This window comes from Cylas formicarius, unplaced genomic scaffold (genome assembly GCF_029955315.1).
Source record: "Cylas formicarius isolate icCylForm1 unplaced genomic scaffold, icCylForm1.1 PGA_scaffold_6__28_contigs__length_40554024, whole genome shotgun sequence".
Lineage (NCBI taxonomy): Eukaryota > Metazoa > Arthropoda > Insecta > Coleoptera > Brentidae > Cylas > Cylas formicarius.
In genome coordinates, this window is record NW_026844347.1 from 10,137,659 (window position 1) to 10,162,925 (window position 25,267).

At 30.6% G+C, this 25,267-nt stretch overlaps 1 protein-coding gene across 1 annotated transcript in view; it reads left to right on the top strand.

Annotated features, from left to right (window-relative positions):
* The first annotated feature begins 2,601 nt into the window (after positions 1–2,601).
* Positions 2,602–25,267, top strand: part of LOC132703223 (elongation of very long chain fatty acids protein 7-like) — a 54,838-nt gene continuing 32,172 nt past the window's right edge. The window contains exon 1 of the mRNA XM_060672349.1: positions 2,602–2,766. The gene's annotated coding sequence lies outside the window, so the exon portion shown is untranslated. The remainder of the gene's footprint in view (positions 2,767–25,267) is intronic.

Sequence of the window (25,267 nt, forward strand, 5' to 3'; positions counted from 1 at the left end):
TATATTAATCGGGTTTTCCTTTAGTTGTAACATCATCATGCCTTCATTATAAGGAATAACTTTTATAACTTTCACATCTTTGCGTATAATTATTCCTACGCCATTGCTATGTTGTCCATCTTCTCTACCTGAATAATACAAAACTTCGTCATCCTGGCTACAGGTGCACGAACCAGGCCAGCGGACCTTCGCCAATCCTAAGATCCAATTTGCATTTCTTTGCATTTCTGGTGTTATTGTTGTTAATTATGTGACCTACCTGTTCCTTAGTGTTTAAAATTCGGCAGTTCCTTGGTTGGTCACCAAAAAGAAGTACAGGAATAAATGAGGATAAAAAGACTGCCATCGAAGAATAATACACTCGTTTTACTTTAAAAAAGAAATACCTACCTTGGACAAAATAATGTCTGAAATGAAAAAGGATCACTTTATTCTACTCATTGCTAAGAAATTGAAAGAAATAATTTATTAAGGCAAAACAGAAAATCACTTTTAATAGACAATATTTAAGAGCAGTGAGACAGTTTCAAAGGGGAAGCGGAAATATGTGTTATCTGGATATTTGGTAAAATATCATCCAGATAACAGATATTTTACCAAATATCATCCAGATAACACATATATGTACATATGTTGGAAAAACAGGAAGGATGGTCCAGTGGAATAAAAGTACTCTGAAAACTAATAAAAGCAAATCCTAAATCCTATTCTTTCTGGCTGTAGAAACTCCGAAAAATGGCCTACACGAAATATGATGAATAAAATTTATAAATTAAGCCAAAAAATATTATTTATTAAAATTTATCTATTTTCAAATTTATATTACTTTTTTTTTTTTAGTTTAGGCTCTATAAGATTAGTCCTGCGTAAAGTGTCGCGTGCCAAGTCGAGAGTTTCCGGTATTTTAGTCACGGGTTTGACACGATCTGATGTTTTCGGTACATTTAAAATATTGATAGTATTTTCAAGTGTGAATTGTTTTGTCCTGTTTTGCAAAAATGTAATCAAATACTAATAAAACATGACCAGTGTGCAATATCTTTATAAACGGCACTTTAGTCACGAAATTGTTTATGCACTATCACAGCATCTGAACTTGTTGCAAAATATATTGATTGATTGATTATTGTATTATGTATTCTTTTTAGTTATCAATATCTAAAAGTGTTAAAATAATTGACAATAATTTTAAAATAATCTATTATTAATTTTTTATTCTACTAGAACAGCGACGCCAGCTTCCATACTATTATATTTTATGGCAGCTTTAAAATGCCGTCCATAGAAGAAACAAAATATAATCAGAGTTTTAGAACCATTACAAATAATTGAAACTTACAACTCATACACCAATAATTCGAGAACTATGAAAGACATTAGGTTACATACTTCCAAAAATCCATAATTATGCAGAGTTAAAAATAGGTCACATCGACTTATCACTTTTTTTTTGGAATTAAAGCAGATTAAGTTCCTTATAACCCAGCATCTCAAAACATTGTAAAAATTACAAGCTGGGCAATATCGAATCAGTAATCCTGTCCAATACCCATACCCATGCTTCATATTTTTGTTGTTGTTTTACTATTTCTAATTAAAATTAGTTACCCAGATTCAGCAAATAACAATTGCATTTAAAAATGTCTCTGATTTTTGAGGAAAAAATACTGTTTGAACAATAAATCGTCATTTTTTTCGCTACATAGTATATTCTGCAACAAGTGTGGTCAACGGCATTTGAGGCACGAATTTATTTGGCACGAGCGGAGCGCAGCAGAGCGAGTATTTAATTAACGAGTAACTTAAAAAGTTTACCATACCTGTTGCATACCATATTTTTTCTACGGCCATTAGTTTTTGGGTATATTTTTCCCAAACAATACGAATACATTCACTGACATGACCGTCAGAATTGACAAATGTCAAAATTCAAGCTGTGCGGTAAAATCTCCGATTGCTCCCAAACCCGTGCGGTTATATCCAGGAAATGTGCGAAGGGTCTCGGATCCGTGGGACAAGAAATTCACGTGGTAAAGTGACGCACGCTAGATCGTTGTCTAATTTGGTATTTTACAAAAGGGAGTAGAAGAAACAGTTTGCGATTTTAGATACACTTTATAATATATTATGGCAAAATTAAATTTGAATGTTATCTATACTCTCACGGAGGTACCCATAAAAGCTTTCTTTCAAATTTTAACCGACATGATCTCAGAAATTAGACATTGAAACCTAATTTAAATTGGACCTTTTTTTAAATAACTAGTACTATGATATACTAAAGTTTAAGTAAATGACCCCCTTTTAACTTAACCGATATGGAAATTTTACCCGTAAATATTCGAATCCCTCACGTTGTCACCCGTGCGCATTAACTCAAAGCAAACAAACTTAAAATTCGAAAAAATAATCGATACGTTGTTATTAATAATAATTTGCAAACATTAGCGGTGACTATCCGAAAAATAATAATGAAAAATGAAAAACATATTTGAAGTCCGACCTTGAGCGGCACTTACGCGTCGCGTCTTTACGAATTTGACAGGTGGGGATGACTTATAAAAGTATATGGTAACTTTATCAATGCAAAGCTCTGCCAGATGCGTATCGCCTCGTAAAGGATTAGTCGACGCTTTTCATCGTAATCGCCGTCACTGGTCGTTCGCGTGCCGGATTTGGCTTTCGTTTGATCGGACGTAAACCCGCTTTTGGATACTTGCATAACGAGTGATTTCTGTTTCTGTGATATTTATTAGATTATATTAGGTAAGTGCTAAATTTACCTTGCAATATTTTCGTTCTTTTTTTCGAACATTTTATTATATTATTAAGAATTCATTTTGTTTTTTGATTTTGATTTTATAAATCTAGCAGTAATTCAGTTCAGTGCTATTCGACGCTGTCCCATACGGAGTCTAATGGCTAAAATAAAAAAAAACAGAAAAAAAAACAATAACAAAAGGTTTCCAAAAACTTTAATGCTGGGAAATGCTCGGGGAAGAACTATTATGGCAACTTTTTAAAATGATTTTCATACTGTGCTGGTTGTCCTGAAAGTGGAATTAGCTCACCTTTAAGGTTTTTAAAATAATTTGAGTTTTCCCAAAGTGTAATCCAATTATAATTTCTAAAATGCATAAGAAGCATTTCAATTATGTCATTATTGAAATTTATCTTTTATACAGTGTAGACAAAACTTTATTTCAATCCAATAACGACTTCAACTGACTATAACTTGATTAATTGAGATGGGACATCAATAGAGTTCATTTTATGGAAATACATAAAAGCAATTATTTACAACATGCTTCCAACCACATGCTGTCCAGATTTAGAAATATAAACCGGACGCTGGAGGTACTTAAATGTGCAAAATTTGAGGACCGAATTTGCCAATTTTGCCAGAGTTCAATACTAACAAAAATTAACCCCCTCCCCTATTATTTATGTCGGAAATCAATGGAGCGTATGCTACAAAGTTATTTTAATCATCATTTTAGTTAAAATTTATATTTTTTTTTACGGAGTAAAGGTCAAGTTGAAAGAAATGTCATAATTTCTGCTGATTTTACCGCTTTCTTTTTTGCATCAAGGCGCCTAAATTCGCACAAGTAAAAGAAGAATGTTAAGTGTATACCCAACAAAATGATTCAAGCTGCAAGAGTGAGGTACTTGATTTACAACTGAACCACTTAGAAGCAGATTCAAGGATGTTTCCGCACACATTTAATGCGGTAAAAATTCAACCTGCCCACGTTATTATTCTTTATTTATCCTTGTAAAGGTCTTTGGTTTGTTTATGTATGTATGTTGTTTGCCTATGTTTGCTGCATCTGAAATTTTTCCTCTAACAGCCCTTACTTTAGCAAATTTTGATCTGAATAATGAGCAAATAAGCCAGTTAGAAGTAGTCTGTATAATATTTTTTCAACTTTTTTTTGCATTTATTAAGGGCTACAGTACAATAAAAATTTCCAACGATTACAGTTTGTATGGCTTTGAAAAGTTAATTTGCGTCCAAATGATTTACCGGAGTCTTTAATTAAATCAGGTAAACGTTGTTCAACTTGTCGAACAATGTTTTGTAACTTTAAAAAATCAGAAATATTTGGTATTTTATTGTCTAAATGCGCTAATAATTATTGGCTGAATAAAAAAGAGTAATTATTTATCTTGCATGTGTTCATTACTGCTCTAATTCAGTGTTTTCGTTCATATATTTTATTTTTTATTAATAATAAATGTTTTAAGTAATATTTTATAAATGTTATTTTTATAAAAAGAGATAAATTTCAACTAAAATAAACAGAATATACAGTAAAACCAGACCAAATTGACTACCACAATAAATTATCTGTCTGCAACTAGATGCAATGAAACGTTTATTTAGATAAGACCGAAAGGCATAAATTCACCAAAATCTAAAACTAACCAAAATCGTTCGAGAAGTAATTAAAAAGTACATTACCTGGTAAGTTAAAAATATGACGTTTCATTTATATAAATCAAGTCATAGTCATTTACAGTTGTTTTTTTTTTGTAATTGAGATATAAAATATCAGCTATGGTTACACTTTACTACAGATTTTGCTTCTCCTTCTTCCAGTGCTGATCTGGTCCGGATGTTGGCAATTATTCTGGCAATAATAATTTTATTCGTCCAAGTTCTAAGGTACTTTAACCAAGACACTTTTCTTCTGCCAGGTGCTGGTTTTCCTGTAATATTTCTTGCAGTAATGTATATCTTTTCTCGTGTCGCATTATGTAACCTAGCCATTCGAGCTTCCTTATTTTTATTCTGTTTATTATTTCCTTCTCTTTTTTGCATTCCACGAAGCATGCATAACCTCTTCAAAAGTTTCTCAGTATCCTGCTGTAGAGTTCCATCTCGAACGCGTTTAATCTTTTGGTGGTTGCTTCTGTCAAAATACAAGATTGCATACCATAAAGTAGAACAGAAAGGACGTAGCCGCGAATTAAGCTTCTTTTTGTATGTATACGGCATTCCTGTGAGTGATTCCAATGATTATTAACTTGTGTGAACAGGTAAATATACTTATTAACTTTTTCCATACTTCGTTGACCAAATATGAGATGGCTATCTAGTGCTTGCTAATCACCATTTATTTACTTTTTAGTCTAAATTTCAGCCACATTCGATAGGTTACCATGCTCATAAGCTGCAGCAGTTGTTAGAAATTTCCAAAAAAATTGATGATGACGCCCTATTCTTATAATAAGTGCATTAGAAAAACTGGAAAAAAATACACATGAAACAAAGAAAGAAAACAGAAATATCTTGACTGCAAATTCTGTAGATGCAATATTTGCAAAGTTGTTAGGTAATTACAGTGCTTATTAAAGTCACTTGCAAATTCAGGAAAATTCAACATTTATTACTTACTATCTTCATATCATTGCTTTTCTTCTTCAGCTAAACAATGTAAGTACTTGTAGTTGTTATTTGTTTTTGACATTAAGCCTGTGTTTAGTATAGGTCACTTTTGAGAATTTAGTACATTTCTTTATTTTTGTTACTGTAAGGTATTTTAAGAAGAAAGTGTTCAATTAAAATATTTATATACTCTTTCGAAAAAGTATTCCATTGCAGATTTGCATCGAAAAGACATACCCAATTTTTATGTTTCAAGAAAGTATGCTCGGTTTTTGTCACTAAAGAATCTTTTATATACACAATATGACCCAGGAACTCATAAACTTGAAAATGCTAAGTGGTTATGGACCACAAAGCTTCATGTAGAGTGTTCTCTATCACAAAATTATTCAGAATTATTATAATCTGGTACTTTGTGTTCAAACCTTTAAAAACAAATGCAGGTGCCTATTGATCTTCTTCCAATTTGTTTACTAATCCATTTTGCAAAAAGTGTCACACATTATACTTATTGTATATTGGTATATAATTTAATACCAAATCAGTCATAAAACGCTAATTTTTGATGTATATACTGCCCATAAAGTCTTCCGTAAATTTCTTATCATAAAAAATTTCGCATAAATGCATATTTATTACATACACAATATTAGATATGTTTTATGGAATACAAATAGTGTGAGAAACACTGTACTAAGCTGTTGTTTTGGTTAGTTTCGCTATAGCCGCTAACTTCTTTCGGAGAACCATTAACTCAACTTTGGTTAATTGATTCAATAGAAAAAATGATAATGAGATTGCAAACTTTGCAGTATCATTATATCAAACTTTTTAATTTGAATACTACTACTTAACAACGCAAAAGGTTTTTTTCGAATCCAAGAATTTTACGTCATATCAATTAAATAGGTATTAAAAAATACCAACGCCGAGCCACACAGACTCTACTAGGTCATCTACTGGTCGTCATTATTTCGTGTGAATACAGATTTCCTGTTCCGACAGCTTTTTCGGGTCCTCCTTCTGCGTGCACCATCCACAGCATCAAGGTCTTGAAATAATTGGAATTATAAAAAACTGCTTTCTCAATTATATGCTTCATTAAATGTTGTGGCGCCATTTTCGCATTATCGGTACTCTGATTAAGGTTTTAAAGCAAAATAGGAGAGAAAGAACAATTCATTTTCTAAATTTTAATACCCAGTAGCAAATAATTGCAGTACGTTTCTAGAAGTTGAAAATTTAATTTAAATATGCTAGTCTGTTTTTTTGATTTTTCGATTAGATATGCATCGTTTTATTGCAAACGCTTTATTCTAGTGAAGAAGAATCGAGAGAAAAGTAATTTCTTGTAATACATTATAATACATTTATAATTATTTTCTACCGATTCACAATTAATTACTATGAAACATGCATATAATTTACATTCATATAGTATATCTCAACCCTGAAGTAAAAATAAAAAATAGAAAAAATTAAAAAAATGAGTGCAGATAAGAAAATAATAAAAGGGAATAATCACAACAACCCACGCATATTTACGATAACTTTTTACATTTTTAGACTATTTGGGTGGGAAATGAAAAAAGGGAGTGTAACCAAAACCAAAAATCTATTTTTCATTTTAGTTATATTTTCTTGACTAGTTTTGACTATTTTCCTTGTATTTAGTTGAACGATTAATACATTTATTTGATGATAAATTTACGTAGCAAAAAATAACACGTTCATAATAACCAAGCTCTGAAAAACAAATCGCCCATTTGCGCGTTATTATAAACCAAATTGACCGTTAATAAAAATTATAGTTATAATATTAATATTCCCAGAATACGTAATTCAGGTTTAATTAGTTCAAACGTCAAAAATTTTCCGGCAAATATAATATGCGTGTTTTACCCGGTTGCGACCAGAATGGCAATTAAACTTACGATTTATTACAAAATTTCGGTTAATTATACGTTTTAATGCAATTCCTTTGCCATCGACGCAATTAATTTTTCCACTTTTCTTTGTCAACAAGTTTTATAGTTTTGGTTAGTTATGACTTTTTTATCCGATTTTCATAATTATTTTACCAATTAGAAAATCCATTTATTTTAATTGTGTTTTGCTATTTTAGTAACGAATTTTGTTAGATTTGGGTATTATCATAACTTTAATACACCCTGTGCGAAAACTGAAGGGGATAATTTAGTTTAAAAACTGTTTGTTGTAATATTTTATGTATTTCAAATCACTTGTTTTTCGGAATAAATTCAATTGAATTTAATTTATTTAAAACAACTTTAATTAAAACATAAAATTACCCAACAATAATATCGTGCAATATGGACTACAGATATATTGCACAAAATAATTTTTTGTGCAATATGCAATATCAATATATTGCACAAAATTATTTTTCGTTTTAAATATTACAGCATTTAAGGATTATTAACTAAAAGAGGAATGAGTTTTAAAGAATATGTAACAAGAATAGGCAGAGACTATATCGAACGTTAGACAATTTGTACTAAGCACAGAACCAAGTTATTTAATTACATATTAGCCACTTGAGTTTATTTGTTATTTTATAAATCGTTTATTGTTCAATTCAAATGGCAATACTGTCACTATCAAACACTTTACCTGTTAACATAGACATGCATATTCCAAAATACAGTAAAATTATAAGCATATGATTAAAAAATTTGCATCTCATACAAGGACTGAGATAATGGTATGATTGAAAAAACATAATTTGAAATATAATACAATAGAAGATTACAGCAAACAAGTTACACAAATTATCCCCCTTCTTTTTTCCTCGGGGTGTTTTTAATTACCCTGTATGACACTGCCCAGAACGAAGAAAACTAGTTACTAAAATAACCGGTTCAAAATAAATAAATAAATTAATAATAATAATAATAATAAAACTTTTAAAAAATTTTAGAGAGCCTTTATTTTTGCTGATCACTATATTACATTGTTTCATATATATGGAGCGGTCAGCAATGAATGCGCCAAAAATAATGGTATTTCCTATCTCGAAAAACCCCCGAATCTACCATGCATCGCATTAATGATACGACATTTTGCTATATTTGACTCACTCATTATTTTCACAAGTTTAATCTAAAAGTTTTTTGGAATATTAAATTGGAAACTTTATTGATTTGATCCGCAATAATTACTCCGTATTTATTTGTTATTGGACCATGCATTAAAGATGACGCAATTAGACCCAAGAGAAAGTTTCGATACTCCTTTAGATGGTTTGAAATTTACGTTACGTTTAAGGTAATTTTGAAAAGTTTTGCCCCAATCGCAGTTCCATTAATGCCTAATATTGCCTAAATCATTAATATTACATTTTACTCGAGCATTGCGTTTAGAGCCAGACGCTTTGTCCGACTATATTATGTAAATAAGTAATCAACTCCAGACAAATTCCATTTTATTAATAAGTATAATTACGGAACGTTTAGGAAAATTAGACTGCAAGTGCTAAATGCCAAATCAAATCATTAGGACGATACAGGACGTATGATACAAATTTAGAGTATGTAGTGGACTTTGAAATAACATAATTAATTACTTAAAACGAACGTTTTAATTAATTAAAACAAATAAACAATTTTGAAATATTAAACATTCAAATGTATGTATGTATTTTCAAAACCCATTTAACCTTAGCAATATCAAAGAATCAAAAAAAAGTAAACGTGCTAAGGTGAATATAAAATTTTTGAGTTTATATATAATAATATTAATTAATTAATATTGACAGTGCATATAAAATAACGGTATAATCTTCTGCATATTTAGATTTTTTCTGTTTAAATGATTTTGTCATATCTGGTAAAGTAAAATAACTCGTTTAAAATAAATCTACAACTATCTAAACAGTATATTCTCATTAATTTTAGTTACCCTATGTTCTCAACTTTCAAATTTCAATTTGTTAAAAAAATTGCGGGCAAGTGATATTTTTTAACAACAAAATTTTACTATATATTAAAGTATATAAGTTAATTTTTGAAATTTTTATTATTATTTATTTGCAATAATATTTATAGTATCGCCGATTTAAAAAATTGTCCGCGGACTAGTGAACTTTCTACGCGGATATGAATGTTGATATCTTTTCGTTTAATTATTTTGTCACAGACACAAGTATATTGGTCCTATTTTTATTTGAATTAGTTTTTTGGGAACCAATCTGCGACTACTGATACTGTAAAGAATTTCCTAGCCTCCCTCTCACTACCTTATGTTTAAAACAGGTTACCAGTAGCATCTTGAATATGGCATTCTTAGAATCAATTAATTTATTTGGTTAACGATAATGACACCAAAATAGCATAATTACATATGAATTAATAAGTAATAAGTAAGATGTCGAGGTAGGTGGACTTTGGACAAAGTCACTGTTTCTTTAGAAGTCGGAGTGTTGTTAAATGAAAATTTTCAACATTTAATTGCTTCATTTTGCCTTTATTGACTGAAAAAGAGTTCACTGTATTCAAGTGTTTCATTTTTGAATGCTTTATCAATGCTGTAATTCCTACAGTAAGCAGATCCAAACGAATAAACATTGTACGTTGTTGCACACATTGCACGTTTTCTTATAATGGTTATGATTTATAGTGCTACTGATACTGTATTTTATAAATAGGAAACCTGAGGGTCTTCGTATTTATTATTATTTTTGGAAATATCCTCTTTTTGAAAAAATATATAGAGATGCGATTTTCGTTGTTTTTTTTTGTTTGTTAAGTTGTGAGACAGCTCTCCTTAGTGACTACTCTATGATGTATGATGTGGTGTACCAGGATTCATTAAACGTTTAAATAAAAACAGATGTATCGTTCCCCACCTCTTTATTTTAGCAGATAGGGCAAAATGGCCCAAACAAGAGAAAAATCCAAAATTGGTTAAAGACTGTAATGACATATTTAAAATCTTTTATCTAGGCAAAATTCTTTTTTTTATTCGCGCTTGCTGTTGCGTCCTTTCGCAAAAGGGGCATGCGAAATAAAATATTCGTACGTATAGTAGTCTCTGGAACACCCAGTATACTATTACAATTTCACTTGATACCATATATACTATATAAGTCATATTGAAATTTTGATTTTTTTTTTGCACGTAAAAAAAACAATTTAAGGAAATACGCATTTCATTTCGTCCTGGTTTTGAAGGGGACTTATTGTTGTTTTATCTTATTTCAATGTACGTCGACTAAAATCTTCTAAATGTTTGTCTTATAATCTTTTGACACTCCGTATTGTCGTACTATGTAAAACTGCACAAGGCTGCACTACACAGCAATTTCATTAATGTTGTATTATCATATATAGGATTTCTAATTACTTACGGGGCTCTAAATTTTTTGAAACTTTGAAAAAATCACCTTCCAAAATTTGGTTAAAAAAATGAAATTGGTTTTGTTTATTACTATCTAATCTATGTTTTCAATTTATCTCGGTAGAATAATAATTGATGGCTATAATATAAAAATATTAAGTTTATTAGAATCAGTTCGCCTGAGGGAATTTTGTAAATTTTATTCATATTGTATAGGGTATTAGTAGCAGTCTTTTTAATAGATTTACTTTCATATATATACTGGCTAAAATATTGTTCGGTTATTTGAAATTATACATAAAAAAATCACGTGCACAAAACTGCGTATATTAACGCAGACAAAGTATTTCAGTGGCAATTATTATATCATTCTATCATTCCGATCTGTTATTAAATGCTAAAGAACTTACAATTAGAATATACAAAAAGTGTATTCAGAGAAATTGTAACCACATAGTATTTAGCAGGAATTTAAGCTTGTTAAAGAATGTATACTTTAATTGTTGCAACTATACGAGTTTCTGTATTCAACTAATTCTTGTGTTTTATTTTGTAATTAGAAAAAAAAATTAGCTACTAATACTACTAATATGAAGGGAAACGATATAGCCTAAAGGCGGCTAAAACATACGTAACATTTGGATATCCTAATCGACTGGAAATTGTTAATTAACACTATAGTTTGTGGAAAAAAACAAAATTTCTTTTGAATTTTACTATTAATTTTGTTCCGTGAAGAATGTGTTTCCCAAAAATGCGTACCGAAACCGTTAACAGCGGAGTTGTAAAATTCCTTGTGGACAGGTTTTTGAATCATCTAATAATGATTAAGAATAACTCGATAATTTTTGACCGAACAACAAAATTCCGCTACATATATGTCACATGACAGCTATTCACGTTCATTCTAATTGAAATAGTTTAAAGAAACCATCGATCCCATCCCAAATTTTGCAAAACATGTAAGCGATGTTAACATAAATGTGTAGTCCTGCTTGGCTCACACTCCTTAGTTATCCTGTACTAATTCCTGTGCTATAGGTTTATTGTGCTAGAGCCTTCCCATTTACCCTTCTTCACATCTTTCCAAAAACGATAAATCTAAAGTATTATTTTTCTTTCTTCACTTTTTGTTAAAAAGTGAATTACAATTATTAAGAACGTGTTGTGTTTTTTTGCTGTATTGTTTATAGTGGACGTTAATTTGTATTGAATAAATAAATAGGCATAGATTTAGGAAGAATTAACCTGCGCAAAAAAAGATTGAACCCATATAAACTTACCAATAGACAATAATCTAAAACTATTAGAAAATTTCCACAGAGTTTCTACATACTATATACTGGAAGTACATGTGAAGATAAAAAATAAAGATAGCTTCATTTCCATAAGACTTGATTTACAGTATAATATGACTGTAAAAATATAAAATTATCTTAATATAATTAATTAATTAATAATAATAAATAATAAGGTTAGATAAATAACAAATAACGAATACGTATTGAAAGGCATCACAAGAAAGAAAATCCTTAATATTGTAATAGGCGAGACGCAGCAATTTGACTAGTTATCTCCTTCAGTTCGATAGGCCATTTATTATAAATTTTTACAGTCAAAACAAAGGGACAATTTACTGTAAGAGACAGTCAATGTGTAGGTATTTTTATGTTACGATTCGGTCTTAAACAGTACTGAATATCTGAGTTTCTTGAGAGCAAATAAAGATTAGAGTTACTTTTTATTTACGTGGCACAATTTAGTATGTACATAGTAGGAAGTGTCAATAAAGAGTGTTGTGGAAATAGGTCCCGACATGAAAAATTCCAGGGCTTAAACAGTATAGTCCGTAAAAAGCATCTTCCGTATGACAAAGCAGTAAACAGAAAGTTGAAGGAATCATATAGCTTCAACAAGCGAAATGGCCGATCGAAAGTAAGGTGGGATTTTTACTAATATATTTTCTCAAAATATGGCTAGACGTCGTTAAGTATTCTGAGAAAACGAGTTATATTTTACAAAGAAAATGGCGCAAAATGCAGAATAGTGGGTACAATGTAGAAGCCTGCGCCCTTGGTTACGAAAATATTAATGCCGCCTAGGGCGCAACAATTTTTATGTGATCTAATAGCTACATGGAAGGGACAAACTAAAAAACTGCATCCAAATTATAAATTAAAGTTTAACAATTTTATATACATTCAATCACTAATGCAACAACTGTCGAACCAGGTGTGTACGAATAATTATGAATATTATGCTATAGGTCAAAATTACTTCTAATATCATCATCAATTGGAACAAAGATTGTTTTTGCGCAATTCATACAAGCAACCCAAATTTTCGTAATTCTGTAAAAAATATAAAAGAGTACATAATATTACATTAGACGACAAGTTTTATAAATGACACTTTAGTGACGAGTTTCTTTAGTTACAAGTGAAGTAAAGCGACAGTTAAAATGTATGAGAGTCTAAAGAAGTTTATTGAACTGTTGTATATTATACATTTTCTACCACCATTAGTTTGTGGGTACATTTTTGCAACAAGAATATAAGAAAACATCCAATCGCTCATAACCCGTGACTACTAAAGTATTGAAAACACTCCAAATAGCCCACGACGGTGTTTAAAGAATGAATTAATTATTTTAGAGTAGGGAGTAGAAAAATATATTAGACGTTTTGATAAGAAGTAAAAAATGTAATTGCATTAAGTTTTTAAATAAATTCCGATCATTTCACAGAAGTAATCCCAAAATCAGCGACTTTATGGGTGAGGAGGGACAAACTATTTTTTATTATTATGTAAATTTAAGTTAAATGTTGTTAAATTTGGTTAAACTGGTTTTGTTTACTACTATCAAAAAAAATATTTCTTATTTATCTCGATAGAATAATATATAATGGTTTATACTATAAATAAAACGTACGTCTATAGACACTAGAAAATCTTCCGATGACCATAACGAGTCACACGTTGTTACCATTAAAATGAACAATTAATTAATTAATTCAATAAGAGATGATTCCATCATTTTGCTATATTTTGTTTTTATTGTAAATTTCATGGCGCACTAGATAAAATTGAAATAGCTCATAACTATTTTAATTATACTTAAAAAAAATCATAATAACTTTTATATTGAAAACCGAAATACCAAGACATGCTTAAAAGCTGGAACGATAAAATTCAATTTTGATCATGCAAAATTCTAAATTAAGATTGTCATATCCCTCGGAGTTATCTTGAAGAATGTTATTATTCAATTACTGTTTTGAAATTTTTGTTATATATACTTTAATATACTTTTAATATGTTACTAAAATGGTAACTTTTATGGCTTTCAAGTTGTTTCCGTATCTTGCGTCGGTTCCGAGTGAAAAAATTAAAAACATTGAAAAAAACGATTTTTTATGAACATTATTTTTTTTATCCCTTGAACCACCATAAATAAACTTAGTTTTGGTTAGTTAAATTAACATTAATGAAAACCATCAGTTTAACTGCAGACTTGTAGCGTATGACGTAAGGATTTTCGCATTCTGTTACACAAGCCATTTTTTTATTGGTTAACGCTTAACTACTTTTATATGAACTTTTTTTATGAGGCTTAATGCATGTTTTTCTAAACACCTTGTATACGGGCTATCTCAGGTTTTAATTGAGAAACTTTTGTAAGATATTTTAGGCCCAAAAATGGTGAAGAAATGTCCAATTACCTGAATGCTTCCTAACGAACCTACATTTCGTAATAATTTTGCATTTTTTTAGTTTTTTTTGAAATATAATGTTCAATTTCGTCGAGAAGCAATAATTTTTTCGTGTTTCATGTTAATCAGACCAACAAGTGTCTATAATTTAAGTAAATTTAAAAAGGAAGGAAGTTCAAAATCGTTTTACACGTTATGACGTGCTGAATGTCCAGCAAAGCACCGTCTCCAGAAATATAAAGCGGTAGAGAGAAACAGAAGAGTACACTAGAAGAGAAAGACAAGCGAAGATCTTGCAAGCTGAATTTTGGAAACTGTAAGATATCTTCTCTGCGAACACAATATCCATCCTATGGTACCCGCGTTACGTTACGATTTCCCAAGGACCATATAAATTGAGGCTTTGAATAATAATCAGATGTCCTTTTTACAGATGCCTATGTATAACTACTAGGAGAATATCACTACCGGTGCAATTTTATTCAGAAGGAGAGTTTCGGTGGAGGCTCGCTTGAGGAGGCATATCTTATAACGGAAGCACACAATTGGTGGCTGTAAACGAGAGCAGGTTATTCGCGAATAGGTAAATAAGGGCCTTATGTAAAGAACAATTCTATGAACGATAACGGGGGGCCTCGCGCAGCTAAAATAGTTTCCGAATTCCTGCAGGAAGTTAATATTACTACCAACCGGAGAGAAGAATCCGATTGAGCATGTCTGGGAATATATGGAAAGACTTCAAAATATGCTTTTTCGACTATGGAAAGAAATGCACATTCACGGACTTTTTGAGGGACTCTCGAAGCGTATAAATGTTTATGGAGGAAATAAACGATATTAAAAGTTTACTTTCGCTTAATTTGAATGGTTTTGTTTTTGTTTTGTTTCTTTTTTGCTTTTTTGTTTGAATCTGGTAAGTGCTTTACTTTTTGGCGTAACTTGTTATTTATTATATTTTAAACCGTGCCTAAAATCATAAATTATTCCAAAAGAAATACAGCTACGCAAAAACAAAAATTTTTGAGTTACAAATTCAATTTATTCAGTAATTATATTTATTATTTTAAAGACATTTGGCGATAAATTGGAAATATATATATATATATATATATATATATATATATATATATATATATATATATATATATATATATATATATATATATATATATATATATATATATATATATATATATACCATTTAATTTCGACTTTAAACCTGTAGGAATAGTTAATAGTTTTTTCATTATTTTTCGGAGTAATAATACCCGCGACGCTAATTGAAGAATAGAATGTAAATATTATTTTTATATTAATTGTCTTATCGGCTATCGGTAAATTGCCGGCACATAAAAATATTTCAAGAAGTAAACATAAGCTGCTTATTTAATCAAAGAACATGTGCGGACACAACAAAAATGTTAAACATTGCTTCAAGTTCTCAGCCGTCAATGTTGCGAGACCTTGACTTTGGAGTGTCGCAAAAATTCTTTTAACTAATTACTCATATTAATTCTTGTCTTTTATTTACATAACATGAGACTGTTGCGTTTGGACATCGTCAAGAAGACACAAAACTACAAGCGTGACCTTCACGTAACTAAAACACGCCAAATTATATCACAACAAGCGCGATAAAACGTTGCACTGGGCGCATGCCTTTTTAATGTTAATGTTGGAGAAGTGTGTCAACGCAATCTCGCCAAGAATCGTAGCTACATATCTCGTGGCCGGTCTAATGCAATGTTTAGATATTCACTTTCAAATATGCACTTGGTATTTCGACTCATTTCCAGTTTACAGGCGCGATGTTCTTTTTCAAATTTTTGCTATTACGAAAGCAGCGAACAACACGCACTTTTGTTTTTTCCATCTCGGATCGATATTCTGAATTTTTCAGGAATAGAAATGTTGTGGGTAAAAGCCAATAGCGCGCGCTTTTACGTAAAAAAAATACTTTATAATAATTATTTTAAATCAATTTCATGGGCCGCACAGTCCGTTGATTTTTAAAAAGCAGAAAAATAGTGAAATTTCCCATTTTCCCGGAAATCCAAAAATTTCAAAATATGCAGGCTTTTACATTTATTAATGTATCTTGCGAATAGATCAACCTTAAATGTTGCACCCCGACGCAACATCTTGTCTCATTTAAAATTTACTTAAGAAATGAAGTAGACTTTTTAAAGTTTTATGCAAGAAATATTTTCTATATATACTGGGTGTCCCATTAAGGGCGACGAACAAAAAAAAACAATCAATTTCAACGCTTGATTAACAGCAACAATTTTTCTTAACTCAAAATTCCCAAATTAAAACATTTCAAGAAGGTAAATTAAGCTTGATTTGAAATTTAACTAATACCGTTTCGCCCACACAGTAAAAAACATCATTCCCGTTGTCACCGAGTCATGAATTTTTCACGGCGGAATGATACTTCAAATCCATAATCAGGAATAGAGAATTTGCATGATTTATATGCAAATTATTTTTGGTGAAAAGGCAGGTTTTTAATTTTAACTTCAAGGAGAATGATATGAGAAAGTTTAGGCAATTCTGCCGATTAATGTAGCTTGGTGACCGATCAATAATTTTTTTTTAAATCAAGGCTCACCGGGCAACCTAATTTTCAACCGAATTGGAATCCGATTATTTAAAAGACATTTGCAACGCAACTGTTATATGTAGTTAAGAAAAAAATAAAACTTTTTTAAAAATATACAGGCTGTTGCAATAAACATGCGCCTACGCTCGACTAGAGATTTGTTATTCATTTCTTTATTTTTTCATTTATTTTATATATTTATTTATCTACACAAGTTCTGACTTCGCAACGGAACTATTATAGCAGGGCCTGTAAAGGCAACGTGGTACAACATTAGAGCAACGGAACCTCCTAGAAATTTGAAAAAAAAAATCAATAAATGGGCCCAGAGATAATGCTAGAAATTGTTTCTAAAATGGCCACCAGGGAGCGTAATTGATATCTTGAATTTTAAACCTCCTTTTCCTACAAACATTTCTAATAATAACCATAGTCAACTTGCGTACTATTTTAAAGCTGAGACAAATGTGTAATGCTGTTTGGTCCACCTCTGAAAGGCAAAAATTTCTTAACAGCTTAACGCTTTGGACAGGATTATGATTGCTTACATTGCCACCAGGTGGCAATGTAAGCATAATAATGTAATAATAATAATAATGTAATGTAAGCATAATAATTTTCTGAAAAAAAAAATAAATGCAACGATTTGAGTTTTTTATATTATTAGATAGTCGAATAAGGACTCCACAACTCAGTAAAAACTGTACATTCATTTATTTACCCTAAGCTAAAATACAGGTTGTTAATATTAAATTATATCAAATCTGCCAAAAAAAATATGTTTATTTATGTTTATGATTTTGCTCTACAATACCTTCGATAGGCACATTTTACGTTTTGACATGCTGTTTTCAAATATTTGGAAATGTCGCTTATTTTTCCGTAAAAAAATACATTTAATCATTAACTTGGTGTGGAAAATAGTGAAAATCATTTAAAAGATTAAGAAAACATCTTCTTTGATAAAAATAATTCATTTAATACTAGCACTATTGCAATGAAAATAATTTTTGAGGCTTGCAAGGTTTCTTGATTGCCTACAATTCAGTTGAATATTAGGTTGTCGCTGATTTAAAAAAAAATGTATTGATCGGTCAGCCAGCTATATAAATCAGCGGCGAATTGCCTAAGTTTTCTCATATTGAATTTAAAATTAACAACCCGCCATTTCACGAAAATTATTTTGAATATAAATTATGTATATTCTCTATCCGTTATTATGGATTTAAAGTATCATTCCGAGCTATTTGAAAAATTGATAACATAAATTGTTAAGTCTGGTTTATAAATTTTTCACGAGGGCAATTCCAAAATGAAAAGTATGTGTATGCTAATTATCAATTTGACAATAGTAACTACGTAAAAATGTCTTCTAATTGTTTGTTAATGGTACCTAATTTACATGTAAACACAAAATAATTCTTTTTATTTTCTTGTTTTGCAGTTTATTTTGACTGGCCCTGATTGAACTTGATAGACTAAGGTATTATTATTATATTATGTTTGAGTATTTTACAACTTAATTTTGTTTGGTCATAAAGTGGTGACGTTGATTTTACTTTCAGAAAAATGAAAAACGCGTTTTCAGTTCGTTTTCTTTCTTTATTTTGAACTGAATTTAGGCAATACTTTTTTTTTGGGAAAAATAACAAGTTTTATTCATCCTTAAAGTTAAAAGTTTGATGTTTTTAAAGAAAAACGTAAAATAGATCTTAAAGGATCCTATTGCAATAAATTTCCAAATTCTTTCATTTTTTGGGAAGGATGGAAGCAAAAATTAACAAACAAAACAATACAAATCTCTGGTAATGAATCTTTGAATGCAAACCAAACTCAGTTGCCGGAGATTGCTTTTTGTATTTCTTTAATCATACTTACGGACGTCATTATGTAGTCTAGTAATAAATCAGTATTGAACTGTAAAACGTAGTGGTTTAAACCATTAACCGTAGTATTGTACGTATAATGATTGTCCACGAGGGTTCCAAAAGTGGTAGATGGATAGGTAGTTGGGCTCTACCTGTGAATTCCAAGTATAGTTACGTTTCGGTGGACCAAGTTCTTTCGTGAAACGAATTCTCATTACAAAAAAAAATTGGGCAAACATTGACGACTGGAATAAAAGCAGCGTCAGGAAAAGACAAAAGATTAATAATTAATAATGGTTTCAGTGTTCTTTTTGAAGACTACTTCTAGTCATTACTAGAGACTAGATCCTAATATGCCAGCTACCACTGAAGAAAATCCTTTCTTTTTGGACAAACAAGACATTATTCCTAGGGTGACCTATTCCTAGGTCAGGGTTATGATGAATCCATACTTCTGCCTTAGGCGGTGGTTTGACAGGGCGCCTGTTCGTGAGTGTTTATTTCGTATACACTGTATGACCCAGCTTTTACCTCGCTTCCTCACTATTACGTCCAAAAACACCAGTTGGCCATTCTCTCGTTCTCCAAATCACTAAAGTGTGAGCATCATCATGGTCTTTGAGGTCTCTGCTGCATAAGTTGGTGTATGTACGTTTTTATAAATCTTTGCTTGCTCCGTATACATTTTTTTAGGTATCCAGCCAGCAAATTCAGAAATATTTGTGGAAAAAGAAGCTATTAGAGACTGTAAATTTGAATAAACCTTTTTGTGTATAATTTGTTGTCGACGAATGCCTTTTATAACATAATATTTACTTACGTAGTTCGCCAACCGCCATATTACTGCTAAATGAACTTCAAGTAAAAGCTGCAAGGTACAACACCACTTTTGAAATACGGAATGTTGAAACCCTCTTGCAAGAGGATATAGACTCCAACGGCTGTAGTTCAATTGACTACTAGGAACATGATGCATAAAATTCAATATTTTTTAACATTTTTTACAATTTATCCATTTTCATATTATTCTTACTTCTATATAGGTTTTTATTTAATTCAGTTCATGTGTAATTATTATCACATTTTTCATTTTAATAAACTACATGTAGTTGTGTGATCGGCACATTAGTTTTATTTCATTTTCTTACAAACTCATTTTTCATTTTTGAGACCTACGCGCTATCTATATCTATATACTATCATTGCAATTTATCCCACTTTCACGATATAACCTGTTAAGTTGTCTACCCTGTCATTGCAAATTTCTATTTTATAACTCTCTCACATAGCATAGGGCATAGCATAGCGTTAGTAAGTCTCCAAAAATGTTGGGGGGAATTATCCACTTTCGCAGAAAATCTATTTCATTCGATTATAAAAAGTTGTTAGCGAAGATAATCATGCCCTGATGCTAACATTTTGCCCAAACATTTCGTAATTTTTTCGGCTTACGTTTACAACGATTATTGATTTTATGGTAATGTGTTTTATTGTGTTACGTACGCGGGCTTATTTTCGTCTCCATGGCGTATTATAATTACGATTATTGAATATTTTAAAATGATAATTGGGCACCGCTATGACGTTGAAAAAAAATTAATGACCTTTTTTGTTAATCTAACAATCATCGGCAAATTAATATTGATCGAATTCTGTGCGCCTTGTTTTGTTGTTTACGTCTTCTTGAATAGTACAAAGTTGGAGTCGTAATAGGAATACCCGCAACTCACTCAGTTATTTGAGTTCTAAACCGAAATTTATAGAATTAACATGACCTGCAACTTAGTGATGGAACCAAATTCACGAACTAGTTATCATATTCATATAAGTCGGCGCAAAAGTGTGAAAAAATACTAAATCTCCCTTATTTGTTACTATTTTGAAAAAACATTTTTCATTTTTCATTAATATTGAACATTTTTTAATTTTTTAACTCAATTATATAGGGTGTATCATAAGAAAGCGTAACAATACAATTATACCTATCTATTCAAGTTTTCCAGTAATATTCGTTTTGATAAGTCCATATAGCTATTAGCTAGTAGTCCCTACTACGGTGAAAATTGAAACATTCAAAAATAATATCTTTGTTATTGGTTATTGCTTTAAAGCGAAATTTTAAATCTCACGCATGAGCATGTTGAATGGACCTTTTACATTTACATTTCGAAGTGATTAATTGTAAACTATGAAAAATTGTAAATTTGATTAGTTCTTTTTTTTACCAAAAATCAGTCCTTAAATCGTTAATTACTAAATTAAGAAAAGAGACAATTTGAAATGGCAAACAAACACGGAATACATTTAGTATTTTGTGTTTTGGCATTAATTAATTACTTAATCAGATCTGGAAGAAAGTTTAACATGTTACAGCGGTCTTAGGAAATGAACGTAGAAATTGATTGAATCTAATTGAAATACAGGGTGCGCGCAACCCTGTAAGCGCAGTCTCTCTGTTCTATTCTTTTGTTTCATTGGTTATGTTCTTTTTATCACCACTGCTACTGCTTATCTATTTTTTTGTCCATTTCATTATGTAAATAGCAGTAGTAAATTTTGGGCTCACTCGGTGATCCGCCAAGTCATATTGTTTAATGAATATTTAAAATATCATTAGATGTGTTTTGTTTACATTTAAAATTAGATTCATCACCATAATTTCCCTATTAGAAAAGGTTGTTTTTAATATTAGGACTGACGTCTCAGTATTTTCGTGACTTATGAGAATATGCAATTGTGCATCATGTGAACTACGTCAATGGCTGGCAAATGCCACACTAACTTATTAAGGCATTCCGAGCTGACCTTAACGTAATTTATGCAATTAATTTACGACGATGCTTTAAGAAATTTTCCACTTAACCTAAAACAACATTTTATATTGGATTTCTTTGTCGTACGGATCTGTGCTCAATAGTCTCGCGAGATTTTCATTTTCAATGCGGACGCCAATTGTTGCGGTAGGTCATCATGTTTTATACATTCAGCGATAATATTTTTGTTTTTAAGTTCAAAAAATCATTTTGTTCTACGATTGCTTATCACGGACGGCTCTGAACTTGGAAAAGTTAGAGAATTTAGAGGTCGATCTGGAAAAATCAGGAAGCGGCCATCAATTACCCAAAATAATTTTCAGAACCACAAGCCTTTTTCCAAGGAAAAACTAGTCTACTAGAGTCAAGATCCAGGGAAAGGACTTCTGCCGATTTCTAAACTGACGACTCTTTTGTCTTTTGTCAATTTGCCGAATATGTTTAATATGAACGCTGTTTTGTAGCTTAATCCAATCAGAGAGCATTTTTCAATTGCCTAGATTCAAGCTTTAAAGTTAAAAATAAATATTATATCGGTCCTACATCAATTTGTTGCTGGGAGACCTGCAACCATAAATGTAATAACATTTAACAAAACAAAAGGAAACGTGTCAGTGTCCAAACTTATGGCAAAAAAACAATATTATGAAATATAATATAAAAGAAATGTATATGCTATACCGATTCCCACATCACCGTTCTACATTATCCCTTCAATTTTTCTTTTTTACAAGGTCAACCATAAACAAACTTATGATTGTTGTTAAGAGCAAATCGTTCATCTACATACACTTGGTTAATCATATTACAATTACTTATTAATAAAAGAATTTAAAAAGAATTTAAAAAATGTATTATAGTACCGTAAAAAGTGCTTTTGCCAAAAAATTAAAAAACAAAAAAATATTTTTTTGTTATAAGCATACCACAGCTACGATATGATATAATAATTTAGTATTATCAGTAAATTTTTGGTGCTGCAGTTCAACTTTTGCCATAACAAGCATTGCATTTAAAAAATTGAAACAATTTTAATTATCCTTTCATGACTTAACTTCCATTGACTTTAGGTGGACGGTCAGTTTCATTAATGGTGGAAATACGACGACTTGATGTAAATCGATACATTTTATAAAAAGAATTAACAAAATGATGACCTCATTTTGCCTGACCCCTTACAAAAACCAAATAAGTAAATGAAGTATTAAAATTGTGGCCTTGTTCTAATACGTTTTTACATACATGAAGATTTCGGCAGATTTTATAACGTCATAATCAGTGTAAACAATACAGAAACAACGTATAAATTATGAACAACTTTTACACTAAAACCATAAATTTACATACATAATAATGTCATTAAATCAACTCATATTTTATATGCAAAGGTAATATCACCAGCCACCACGTCGAATTTGATTCTAAACACCTTTTTATAATAATATTTTAAAGAAGTTTTAAGTTTCTTGTACTTTCTACTTAGTATAATAGCACATTTTCATATTTGGTGACCATCCCGTATTTTATATCTTTGCAAGATTTTCACAAAGGGTATAGAATTATATCAGTGAATGTTTACTAAATTTAAAGTAGAAAGGAAATTAAAAAAAAGGAATTAGACTGATGAAAGTCGAATTAAAACATAGTTAATTTTATTTTAACACCAAATTGACTACGCCAAAACTTCTTGCTTCTCATGCTTCTGGGATCGCAGAGACACAATAAACCACTGGGTTAGTAGCAGCCTAATGAAACAGTTTGTAGAGGTGATCGATAAATTTAGAGCATGCTTTGCATACTAAATAGAAGCAGAAATGTATGATGGATCTCTTAGGTGTGGAGCATAACCATGCTAGTTAGGAACGAGGCACAAAAATTTCGTGCAGGACCGTTACAGCTGGACTTTAAGAAGAAGTGTCTCAAAATTAATACAACACTGTCACAGAAAAGGAGCTATCGAAGTTTTCATTGACCAGATTTATTGACGGGTTCTATACATGCATGTTATTAAAAATTAAACAATATTTTTACGTTTGAGCTAATAATAGACAAAAAGTAATGGACAATATTCGATTTGGGGACACAAAGTTTGTATAAAATCTACTTTAAATACAAACGCGATGTCTGGTTTATTGTTATTTATGCTTCTAAGAAGAATATTTATCATGCTGACTACTACAGAGAGTAGTGATGTTCGAATGGAACTTGATATCAAGTTCTTAATATAAAAAAAATACCGATTCATCGGTTCCGGTCGCAGTGAACCCAAGAAGGTGAACTTCCTTGCCAAGGTTCTGCGGGTTCAAGTTGACCTTTTAAAGAGCGCGAGACCAATTCGTTTCCCGCTCGTAATTTAACTACCAAAACCGTGTAATTAATAATTCCAGGTGCATTAGTTTTCGTTGAATCGGTTGAAATAATCATGTTTTGCTAGAAAATGTAATGGTCATATTATTCTGGGACGTATTTATTTTCTTATTGGAACATTAATTGTCGCTATCAGTTATATGTCATAATTAAATACTACATAATGTCTTAGTAAAACATTATATTTTTTAAAAAGTTAACTATACTGTGAATTACAAGTTGTAGACAGGGAAAATTATATCCAAAGTCAAACCAATTCCCGTCTCACTATTTGGATTGCCTTTTGGATCTTATTCAGCTAATTTTTGAAATAAATGACACTCTATTAGAGCAGTTTTTTGTTTTCTGCCATTAAAATCCGACGTTTGATTTTTTCCTACTCTGATATACTTTTTTGTATATATATTTTTAGAAAAATCAATGCCATTTTTATATCAAGTAATGCTCTAGTATTTACTAAGTTTACTTTCATTACAAGAAATAAGGATGCTTACAAAAATCACAAAATTAAATAAATGAGTCACGCCATAAGAAAGAAGAAAAAGATGTAACAGTTAAAAAATTGTATTAGTTAATCTGTTCTGGAAAATTATACAAGATATATGTGATGGGTTAGATGTCGAAAAACAACTTTGAAGTCCCACATTCTTTCAATATCATAGACTATTGTTTAACTTTATTTTTTCACTTGAAAACAGCAGTGAACAACTGCAAATTTCTTATCAGTTAAAACTTTCCCTTAAAAGAAGTGATCACAGTGAAATATTCGGGAATTATCTTGGACTTAGAGAATAAAGTTTAATACAAAAGTTTTATTTGCTCTAACGGCAATAACTTTAGATTTCCATTTATGTTCATTTCTTAATTCATCAAGCACAGCTAACTTACCTATTTAAATTATGGCGTAGTTTTTAAGATATATGGGTTTATCTGGTCAAAACCCCTAAATTATCCGATTGAGTACTAATTCTCACTTGTAAAGCACTAATTCACACACAAAATTTACCATTTTTGATCGCACGTCTACAGGGTAGCATTACGAAATCAACCTTGCAACATTGTAAACGGCAAAAAGTCGATTTTTTTTATTAAAACATATAATTACTACGTGTTCAGGACAATAACAATTGCTATCATTTTATGCATTT